The sequence below is a fragment of the Lolium perenne genome, chromosome 2 (assembly GCF_019359855.2).
Source record: "Lolium perenne isolate Kyuss_39 chromosome 2, Kyuss_2.0, whole genome shotgun sequence".
NCBI classification, from domain to species: domain Eukaryota; kingdom Viridiplantae; phylum Streptophyta; class Magnoliopsida; order Poales; family Poaceae; genus Lolium; species Lolium perenne.
In genome coordinates, this window is record NC_067245.2 from 205,693,105 (window position 1) to 205,702,865 (window position 9,761).

Here is a 9,761-nt window from a genome sequence, read left to right on the forward strand (position 1 = left end):
CCGGAATTAACTAGCCGGATCAGACGCAGCAGCAAACGCCTCGCATGTGCTCGCGCGGAGTACTACGTTTCCTTGATTCGGAATGGCTGGATCGTAGTCGTAGGCGCTGTGCCAGCGTCAACCCATCCGCGCGAAACAGCGCCAGCTTTTGTCGTACCGACGCAGCGTCGCATCGAGGACCAGCCGCGCCTGCCTGCCTGTGAAGATCGCTTTCATTGTTCCCGAACAATGGGCAACCTGGCCCGAAAATCCTGGGCTGGGCTAGGCTTGCATGTCGGGCTGGTTTGGGCCTGAATTTCGAGCCCAAACGTTGGGCCGGGCTGGACTCAGGCTTGCAGGAAACATGGTTTTGGCTTAGTTCAAGTCTGCCATGTCGGGCTGGGGCGAGCTTTTGTCTGTTCGGGCCTGGTTTGTAACCCTGAAGGTCAGGTGGGGCCGGGCTCGGGCCTAGGAATTTAGGTTCAGGTTTTTTGGACCCGGCCCGAAACCCAGCCCGGCCCGAGAAATTGCCCATGTGTACATGACACCCACGTTTTAATGCCGCCACACCAAAGCGTTTTTGTACTCACTCCTAATTTTTAAAATGTGTTTTAATTGTATTTTAAAAATGTTAAAAAATTATGAAAAATGTAGCACCTAAATAGAATATCAATATGTGCGGGTGAAATTTTACTAGAAATTTTATTGATTTTTTTTTTGTGGTGGCAGAAACATATGCACATAGGTTCAAATGTACCATCTGATCTTGACACTTTTAGGCATGTCAAAGTTTTGCTTTCAGGGGATTGTCATTGATAATGCCTAACGGTGACAAAAAAAAATTCTTACATTGATCATCATTAAATACGTTCATCCACCGAATTACACATGTAAATTTCTCAAGTCAACTTCTTTCCACGTGAAACGACTTACATGGACAAAAAAAAACTTGTAAACCGAATTCGTGTCTTTTTCTCTAACAAATTGAATACTGCATCTACTAGTTACAAAAACAAACAGTTTCACGGCAAAGACCATGTTTCTCGGTACAGTCTAGTGGAGATATTTCAGCGCTAACGCTGCCATTTTGCGCTTCCATATAATTTGCCTTTTCCCTTCTCCCTCGTCTTGAAATATGATCAACATCATTATGCATGCCACACTCTTAATTTAGTCTATCTTGATTTTTATTTTTAGATTGTCATTTTGATTTTAGAGAGTGGATTTTTTAGTTACACGCTTGAGTTCGGATGTTTCCGTCACTGTCTATTTATTTTTTCAGATTCGTGTTTACCATGGTAGATGGAAAGATTCATTTCTCTCTCTTTTTTTTATCCGAATCTCAAAATACAATGGACAATGACGGAATCATCCACACACATGCGTGTAAGTATAATAGTATTTCCTTTTGAGTTTCTGACTGTATAGATGGAAACATTGCGGCTAGGTGGTCAAAGCAGATGGGTCGCCGGTGTGGGCTACACCAGTTCGATTCCTTGCGCACAAGTAAGCAAATTAAATAGGGTTTTGTCAGACGTAGCATAAAAAAGATTCACACGTACTACTAAAACACATCAATCATTTGTTCCCGTCAAGACTTCAACTCCTCAGATCTGAGATCCAAATTTATTCAATATCCTTGTTTGATGACCTCGATCCAAATTTATTCAATATCCTTGTGTCCCACTGTCCCTAATTCCCTATATATGAATTGGCAAAATAATTGAAGTGGTAGCTAGCTAGGTGCTCTGCTCCAGCCCTCGGTTCTTTCGTGTCCCATGAAGGTCGTCGATCCCCTTGTGCACTTTCCTAGTGTCTCCATCTGAATGAACAGCCCGAGTGTATGATTGACCGATCGAACGAAATTAGCAACAGGTGACAGCAAAGCTGGCGTGGGTTTAGACTAGAAAACATATGCAAGACTAGCATGTCACGCCAAGGTGTTGCGCGTTGGAAATAAAAACACATGAATGTACTCGTTTCCTGCATTGGCCCTTGGAGCGTCACACTCGATATTCAACTGCTCTGTACCATGAAGCGTCTGCAGCAGCCATTATCAACCGTTAAATTTATATTTTCTTGATCATCAAGCCACGTTCTCACGGTTTTCCTGGTCATCAAGCCACGTTCTCACGGATAAAACGGACTGGTCAATGTTAAGTTGCATAAGCAGATTGACTAACTCTTTACATAAGATCGATCTTTTGAAATAGTTGGTTAGTGCATGTAGCTTAAGATGATATCAGAGTCAGGCCTCGAGTTTGAGTCCTGGTTTGCACAATTTATTCTATAAATTGCTATTATCCCTCTCTTGTCTGTTTACTGGTCTCTAGAGCCATACGTCTCTGTTTACACGTGTTAACTTTTTTTCGCATCACACGTGAGGGATGTTAAACTGTATAAGCGGATTGACTAGGTCTTTCCATCTGATCGGTCTTTTGAAATAGTTGGTTACTGCATGTAGCTTAACAGCCAATACTACATGCAGCCTGAAGGCGATCGAGAAGATGGAAGAGTTGATACTACATAAATGTGTGAGACGACATAGATCAAGTTACTCCCACATGACAGGTTTAATTTCCGGAGTACTATAAGAAGAAGAACAAATGATTATTGTTTCCTTCCTCCACATATACTCCCTCCGTCTTCAAATAAGTGGATGTTTAGCCTCAAAATTTGTCGATGAAAGACTGTACTTCTATGTAGCAAAATTGCTTCTCTCTCATCGCACAAAAATTAGACCTAATAATATTCAACATATATTATCTTTATTTTCTACATGCGCTTAGCTTATTGGAGGTGATAGAATTAATGAGAAGAGAGATGTTGGTTTCTATCTTTTCAATGCAATTGTCTTCTCACTTGATAATCTCTCTTAAAAATCCCGCAAGTCCACAACGGAGATATACAAATGGGTTGGCTTGACACCTTATCGATCTGTCAATTAGGTTGATTGGGTAGATGCCGTATCCTGTACGTACATGTGAGCCTACCATTTAGGAATTCAATCACGTACGGCACATCTCTTTATCGAGCCAATGGTTTGATAGTGCCAAGTTACAGTAGAGCTAGCTAGATTAGGCGGTTGAAGTTTTAGGGATGAGCAACAACATCATGTACAACAAGTAAATAAAACATTGTGTACTCCATACCGATTTATAAGCACATTTCGAGATATGAGAAAAACTTTCATTAATTTGGTCAGCAAGATATAAAATATTTACCATAAAAGTCATACCATTGAAAACTTCTTTTGCATACGAATTTAATGGTATAATTTTTGAGGCATCTAAATTATATTTGGTTGACCAAACTAAAGGTTAAATTTTTTCTTGAAACACGTAATGGGTCTATAAACCAGTATGGAGGGAGTACCGTTAAAAATCAAGGAGATAGATGCAACACCGCGGTTACCTTGATAGCGAGCGGAGCAGGGACTATCAACGAGTGCCGATAGACAGGGGGATGCCTAGCAAAGCTTATGACATGTTTTGACAAACGCGCATTCGTGTACGTACGTACGGGTTCATGCATGATCACGATTTCATAACAGTAGCTTAGGCGCAATTATGTCATGTCAATATATACATACCCATTGATGGCTGATGTGCATGCCTAGCTGCTTCCCCGAAACATGCAATTAAATAACGCAATCAAGTGTGGCAGCAAAAACATGTGTCTCCACGTACGGTACGTACTTGTCCGAGTACCAAGCCGGACTTCCACACCTTCCGATCCGACAACGACCCGGAGAGGTCGGCCACTCTTGCGCTGCAGTGCACATATCAGCGAGGAAACGTGTGCGGTGCCTTGAGATACTTTTTTTTATAGCGTAGCTCCTACGTGAGATCGAGGACAAAACTTGCAGCGTCTCGGAGCAAGTTATCTTGCCTCGCATCAACTAATGGCTGCGTGACTGGAGACGGCAATCTCACGTGTGACGGACTGGACAAGCACAAGCAGCGCTCCATATCTTTGTGCGCTGTCTCTGCAGAACATCAAATTCTCCTTTCTTTGTAACTGTCAACTATTAACTATTCATTCGTATTGGCCACTTGGACATGTTTTAGAATTGACGATTTCTATCTGTAAACAAAACCAATAGCTTAAATATGTTGTTACTCCCTCCGTATAAAAATATAAGACGTTTTAGATTACTATAAAACAGTATGGTATAACTCTTATAATTAGATATAGAGGGAGTATATGTTTTTTGCTGTAATTGATGTTGACTTGATCATGAAGAGAATTGGTGATAATGCATTTTTTTTCAAAATCATGAAGCCAATTAGCCAAGAAGATTATATCTACCTGATCACCGTTGGTTGCAGTATACAAATTTTATCGCACAAGGTCTAGTGCAAAAATAATTTTCTCGCACAAGGGCCAGTGTCAAAAAATGTCGCACAAGGCTCATGCAAAAAAATAGGAGTGTGCTCACCCTCTAGTTTTTCCCTGCGTCCGCCACTGACTGGACGACAAAATTTGTTGTTTTGGGTGATCCAAGGAGCTTGCGAGCAGCAGCGGTGGGCGTGAGGCTCCGGCGATAGCGCGCATGTGGCCGAGGTGGGGTGAATCGCTTTGCGAACCTTCCATTTTCGTTTTCGCAAGAGAGGTCACAAGGCCCATTGTTCCTTGTAATGGCAGAATTTTTAAAAGTTGGTTAGCCAATTGTTTTCAGTGGTCTGTTTAAGCGAATGTTGGATAACCAGATATTGCTATGATATTCCCTAGTTATGGTCCACTGGGTCCCATTTATCAGCTCTCAATGTTATGTGCCCAACAATCTCCGTTAAGTGTCTGCCTTACGTGTCAAGACCACATGCTGTTAGTACGGCGGAGATCCCCTTCTTTGCCTGTCCAAACCCTAGACCCCTTGACATGCGACGAATTTCCTCTAAATTGCTTAACTCTTGACTAGCAATGATCCTGTGATCATATACAAACTATCAGTACGAGTTCACGAGTACATCACAAAACTAGATTAAGGCTCGGAGAGAAACGTGGCTTCGTAAGTTGTGGAATTGGTTGTGAATAGCAGTGAGATTGTGTCAGTTTCGTAGCTGGTTGATATTATTCATACTAGGATTTCTTGAGGGTCCAAAGAGAAGGCTAAATTTGAGTGGATGAACAAGAATCAAGTGTACCAACAACTTGAGCACTTCCATTAGCTGTTACATATTTAGGAAAAGTAAAAAGTTAATCGTAAGTTGGACCTCTTTACTATGGTTGATGATGTGGCCGTGCAAGAGATCAATGGTGTTGATCCAGAGGGTGGTGCAAGTGGTGTTGATCCAAATGGTGGTGCCCGCAGTGTTGATGTTTATGAAATACCTGCTGATCATGAAGAATGTATCTTCTTGATTTGCAAGTGGACCCTTACACTAGAGTACTCGATGGTGGCCAACAAATGGATGTGTGGAGTCCCATAATACATATAGAAATCATGATCGATCCGTGCCAGATAATTGTGTTGGAGATATGCCCAAGAGGCAATAATAAAATGGTTATTATAATATATCTTTGTGTTTATGATAATGTTTACATACCATGCTATAATTGTATTAACCGAAACATTGATACATGTGTGTTATGTGAACAACAAAGAGTCCCTAGTAAGCCTCTTGTATAACTAGCTTGTTGATTAATAGATGATCATGGTTTCGTGATCATGAACATTGGATGTTATTAATAACAAGATTATGTCATTATATGAATGATGTAATAGACACACCCAATTAAGCGTAGCATAAGATCACGTCATTAAGTTATTTGCTATAAGCTTTCGATACATAGTTACCTAGTCCTTTCGACCATGAGATCATGTAAATCACTTATACCGGAAAGGTACTTTGATTACATCAAACGCCACTGCGTAAATGGGTGGTTATAAAGGTGGGATTAAGTATCCGGAAAGTATGAGTTGAGGCATATGGATCAACAATGGGATTTGTCCATCCCGATGACGGATAGATATACTCTGGGCCCTCTCGGTGGAATGTCGTCTAAATAGCTTGCAAGCATATGAATGGTTCATAAGAGACCACATACCACGGTACGAGTAAAGAGTACTTGTCATGAGACGAGGTTGAACGAGGTATAGAGATACCGATGGTCAAACCTCGGACAAGTAAAATATCGCGTGACAAAGGGAATCGGTATCATATGTAAATGGTTCAGTCGATCACTAAAGTCATCGTTGAATATGTGGGAGCCATTATGGATCTCCAGATCCCGCTATTGGTTATTGGTCGGAGAGAAGTCTCAACCATGTCTACATAGTTCGCGAACCGTAGGGTGACACACTTAAGGTTTGATGTCGTTTAAGTAGATATGGAAATATGGAATGGAGTTCGAAGTTTTGTTCGGAGTCTCGGTTGGGATCCAGGACATCACGAGGTGGTCCGGAATGGTCCGGAGAATAAGATTCATATATAGGAAGTCATTTTCTAGTTTTGAAAATGATCCGGTATTTTTTTCTGGAGGGTTCTAGAAGGTTCTAGAAGAGTCCGGAAGAAATCAGCATGGAAGGTGGAGTCCAGAGGGACTCCACCCACCTTGGCCGGCCAGCCTAAGGGAGGAGGAGTCCCAAGTGGACTCCTCCCCATGGTGGCCGGCCACCCCACCAAGGAAAGGGGGGAGTCCCACTCCCCCTAGGTTTGGTCATATGGAAGGTTTATGTTGGGGTCTTATTCGGAGACTTTTGACCTAATTCTTGGGGCTTCCACCTATATAAAGAGAGGAGGGGAGGGGCTGGCCGGCCACTCTTGGCTCCACCTTGGCCGCACCCCTATGAGGGCCGGCGCCCAAGCCCCCTCTCCCCAAAACCCTAGCTACCTCTCCTCCACCACCTCTCCCGCATATGCTTAGCGAAGCTCCGCCGGAGATCTCCATCGACACCGCCACCACGCCGTCGTGCTGTCGGGATTCCAAGGAGGATCTACTACTTCCGCTGCCCGCTGGAACGGGGAGAAGGACGTCATCATCAACACCGAATGTGTGACCGAGTACGGAGGTGCTGCCCGATTGTGGCACCGTCAAGATCTTCTACGCGCTTTTGAAAGCGGCAAGTGATCGTCTACCGCAGCAACGAGAGCCTCCTCTTGTAGGCTTTGGAAATCTTCAAGGGTTAGTCTCGTTCATCCCCTCGTTGCTCCCATCTTCTAGATTGCATCTTGGCTTGGATTGCGTTCTCGCGGTAGGAAATTTTTTGTTTTCTATGCTACGAATCCCTACAGTGGTATCAGAGCCGTGTCTATGCATAGATGGTTTCACGAGTAGAACACAATTGTTTGTGGGCGTTGATGCTTTGTTGTCTTTAGTTCGAGTACTTTGCATCTTTGTGGCATGGTGGGATGAAGCGGCTCGGGCTAACTTTACATGACCGCGTTCATGAGACTTGCTCCATGTTTGACATGCAACTTGTATTGCATAAGTGGCTTTGCGGGTGTCTGTCTCTCCCACCATAGTGAAGATTCAATTTACTCTTTCTATTAACAACACTAGTATCACCGTTGTGGTTCATGTTCATAGGTAGATTAGATCTCACTCGAAAACCCTAAACCACGTAAAATATGCAAACCAAATTAGAGACGTCTAACTTGTTTTTGCAGGGTTTGGTGATGTGATATGGCCATAATGTGATGATGAATATGTATGAGATGATCATTATTGTATTGTGGTAACCGGCAGGAGCCTTATGGTTGTCTTTAAATTTCATGTTGAGTAGTATTTCAAAATAGTTGTAATAGTTGCTACATGAGGTGAACAACCATGAAGACGGCGCCATGGACCTTGACGCTACGCCAACGATGATGGAGATCATGCCCGTTGATGATGGAGATCATGTCCGTGCTTTGGAGATGAAGATCGAAGGAGCAAAGACTAAAGGGCCATATCATATCACATATGAATTGCATGTGATGTTAATCCTTTATGCATCTTATTTTGCTTAGAACGCGACGGTAGCATTATAAGATGACCCCTCACATTAATATCAAGATAATAAAGTGTTCTCCCCTCGTATGCACCGTTGCACAGTTCGTCGTTTCGAAGCATCTCGTGATGATCGGATGTGATAGACTCAACGTTCACATACAACGGGTGTAAGCCATGTTGCACACGCGGAATACTTGGGTTTGCTTGACGAGCCTAGCATGTACAGACATGGCCCCGGGACAACGGAAACCGAAAGGTTGAACACGAGTCATATGGATAATATGATCAACATGTTGATGTTCACCATTGAAGCTACATCATCTCACATGATGATCGGTTTTGGTATAGTGGATGTGGATCGTGTACCACTTAACAACTATGAGGGATGTTGTATTAAGTGGGAGTTCATTAGTAATTAGATTAAAACATGAACTAATTATCATAAACATAGTCTGGGTAGTATTTTGAATTAATTTTGTAGTATTGGCATCCGTTTTTCTACCATGCGCTAGTCTTGTTATTGAGATAGAAATACTGTTAAAATCTGAAAATAAACTTTACGGACTGGTACCGTATTGTTAAAGGATCAAGAAATGATTAAGTCCTATTGCAAACTTTTAGTAAACCTCACATTGTTGATTCAAAGAGCTATGTTTTCAATTAGTACCTAAAGTTATCTTATCTCCGTGAAACTTGAAGTTGAAATCTGTTTGAAAAGTAAGGAGCTGAAAATTTTGTTTTCAGAAATAATCAAGGTATGAGATATATGTGATATCTAAGACCTTATTGCAAGATGATAGAATATAATTTGGTGAGACTACATAAACTCATAAGTTTTATGGGAATGTACGAAGGTTGAAGACGCCGGGCGTCCCAATCTTCCAACTAAGTTGGACACTAAAGATATTCACATATCTATGAAATGATCGTCCTTAGTATGCACCGTTGCTAAGACTCGTTGTTTCAAAGCATCTCGTGATGATCGGGTGTTATAGATTCTACGAGTGCATGCAACGGGTGCAAGTCAGATTTGCACATGCGAATACTGAGGTTAAACTTTAAACGAGCCTAGCATGTACATACATGGTCTAGGTAAGTCATCATGAAACAATGGATAAAATTATGAGTGAAATTGTTCATCATATTACAAGGTTACTAATAGTGAAATTCGGAACACTTGTCATATGATGATCAACTTCAAAGTAAGAACCTCAAGGTTATTGGTATTTGACCAACAAACCTAGAAGTTATTGAAGGTGAAGTGTTTTCTGAGAATGAGGAAAGCTAAAAGAGAAACAACAAAAGATATTTTGGCAGAAAGAAAGAAAAGACTAGAAAGTCTAGCTCAGGTGTATATAAATGATATGCATGTTATGGATGTATTCCTTGTTTGGTCACACAATGAAATTCTTGGGTATTTGTACCATATTGGTTGGTATGAAGTGTCATACAAAACAACGCAATACAAGAATACAATGGCCAAAGTGACTGACAAGGAATATGATAGGAATGCACGTCTGGAACAAAAATAAAGTGTTATTATGTTCGTCGTTGGCATTCTATCTAGCCCTTAGAATTTATAATAAAGAACTTAATAATTGTTATTTTGCTCTGGTCAAATAAAAACAATGAGTTGTTCAAATTATGACATTACTCCATGTACGATGGATAAGTTATTATAAATCTTAATGGTGAAACACACATACATAACACTGACGCTAAAATGCCATAAGGCAAATGATTTGAATTCCACTTATTTGTGGAACCGCCATTTAGGTCATGTTAGAAAGGAACGCATAAAGGAACTCCATGCAAACGGAATTTTGGAGTCATTCGATTTTTGA